This window comes from Coffea arabica, chromosome 5e, assembly GCF_036785885.1.
Source record: "Coffea arabica cultivar ET-39 chromosome 5e, Coffea Arabica ET-39 HiFi, whole genome shotgun sequence".
In the NCBI taxonomy this organism is placed as follows: Eukaryota; Viridiplantae; Streptophyta; class Magnoliopsida; order Gentianales; family Rubiaceae; genus Coffea; species Coffea arabica.
Window position 1 is genome coordinate 48,042,458 of NC_092318.1, and position 2,336 is coordinate 48,044,793.

At 45.3% G+C, this 2,336-nt stretch overlaps 1 non-coding gene across 1 annotated transcript; it reads right to left on the minus strand.

The window, feature by feature from the left end:
* LOC113723249 (small nucleolar RNA R71) lies at positions 1-107 on the minus strand. Its single transcript, XR_003456940.2, has one exon. It is a non-coding gene; the product is annotated as a small nucleolar RNA R71 (small nucleolar RNA).
* Positions 108-2,336: the final 2,229 nt, after the last annotated feature.

A 2,336-nucleotide genomic window follows, 5' to 3' on the forward strand; every position in this document is an offset into this window, starting at 1 on the left:
AGCCTGAGGAAAGAGATATGTGGTATCAAACAACACCCTAGCGAGTCTCTCTATGAGTACTGGGAGAGATTTAAGAAACTGTGCACCAAATGCCCTCAACATCAGATAAGTGAGCAACTGCTCATTCAATATTTCTATGAGGGGTTGCTTTTCAGGGACAGAAGCATAATCGATGCTGCAAGTGGAGGGGCGTTGGTGAACAAAACCCCTCGAGGAGCATGGGAGTTGATTGAAGGGATGGCTGAGAACTCACAGCAGTTTGGTTCAAGAGAGGACATCCCGACGCGTAGGGTGAATGAGGTGGAAACGTCCTCTATCCAACAGCAGATCTCCGAATTAACATCTTTCGTAAGACAATTAGCTGTGGGGAGTGCTTCACAAGTCAAAGTGTGTGGGGTGTGCACTGCCGTAGGTCATCCTACGGAAATGTGTCCACTGGTTCAAGAAGAAACTGCAGAACAGGTGAACATGGCTGGCCACGCGCCCGCGCCAAGAAAGCAGTACGACCCGTACTCAAACACCTACAATCCTGGTTGGAGGGATCACCCCAACCTTAGCTATGGAGGAAATAGGCAGTCTAACTTTGTGCCAAATAGACAGCAAGGACACCAACAGCAGTACCATCCTCGCCCACCACCACCACCACCCCCTTCAAACTCAAGTCCGTCCATGGAAGAAATGATGAAGCAATTACTTGCTAACCAACAAAAGACGGATTCAGACTTGCAAAGCATGAGGAATCAACTGGGACAGGTGCAATCATTGCAAAATCAAATGAATCAAATGGCCATAACAATCAACCGTTTGGAGTCCCAAGTTCAAGGGAAGTTGCCATCTCAACCTGAGACGAATCCAAAGAATGTAAGCGCAATGACCTTAAGGAGTGGGAAGGAAGTTCAAGGACCCGAACCCGTGATTTCTAAAGACAAGGACGAGGAACGGATCGAGAAAGAATTAGAAGAGGAGGACAGAGGTAACAAAAATGCAAAGGTACCCTCGAACCCAATTCCTATAGCTAAAACTAATCCACCTCCCTTTCCTAGCAGGTTAGAGAAACCAAAGAAGCAAGACAAGGAAAAAGAGGTCTCAGAGATCTTTCGCAAGGTGGAGATCAACATACCCCTACTGGATGCGATTAAACAAGTACCCAGGTACGCAAAATTTTTGAGGGACCTGTGTGCCAACCGCAAGCGGTTGAAGGGGGATGAACGAGTTATAGTTGGGGAGAATGTTTCAGCAATTCTACAAAGAAAGCTTCCACCGAAATGCGGAGATCCAGGTATGTTTACTATTCCTTGTAGGATAGGTAATACTTTGATTGGGAAGGCCATGTTAGACCTGGGAGCCTCAATTAATGTCATGCCAAAGTCCATTTATGCCTCCTTAAACTTAGGCCCTTTGAAAGAGACTGGGATAATAATTCAATTAGCTGACAGGACCAATGCATACCCTGACGGGTTGATTGAAGATGTTTTGGTAAAAATTAATGAATTGGTTTTTCCAGCTGATTTTTATGTGCTCGACATGGAGGATGAACACTCCCGTGATCCGTCACCTTTGTTGTTAGGTAGACCCTTTTTGAGTACAGCCCGAACCAAAATTGATGTTAATAAGGGTACTTTGTCTATGGAATTTGATGGTGAGATTGTTCACTTTAACATCTTTGAGACCATGAAATATCCATCCGATTCAAATATTGGCTCTGTTTTCTCGGTAAATGTTATTGACCCTGCTATACAGGAGGTTTTTGAAATTGAAGGCAGGGATGAACTAGAGGTCGTCCTGACCAGGCACTTTGAATCCGAAACGACCTCTAGGGTAGAGTTGAGTGAAGAGTTTAAATGCGTGATTGGATCGTTGCAAACGTTACCAACCACGAAGACAAGGTATGATCTTGCACCGATTTTCATACCCGAACCTCATCAAAGATTACTTCCATCTGTGGTGCAGGCACCTGTCTTGGAACTAAAACCATTGCCGAAACACCTAAAGTATGTATACTTAGGTGAAGGGGAGACACTTCCAGTGATCATCTCCGCGGATTTATCAAAGGTTCAAGAAGAGAAACTACTTCGAGTTCTTAGGGAACACAAGCAGGCGATAGGATGGACCATCGCCGACATCAAGGGAATTAGCCCTGCGGTGTGTATGCACCGAATTCGACTCGAGGAGAATGCTAAACCCGTACGGCAAGCTCAACGGAGATTAAATCCTCTCATGATGGAGGTCGTAAAGAAAGAGATTTTAAAACTGCTGGACGTTGAAATTATATTTGCAATATCAGATAGCCCGTGGGTAAGTCCAGTACAGGTGGTCCCGAAGAAGGCAAGGGTGAC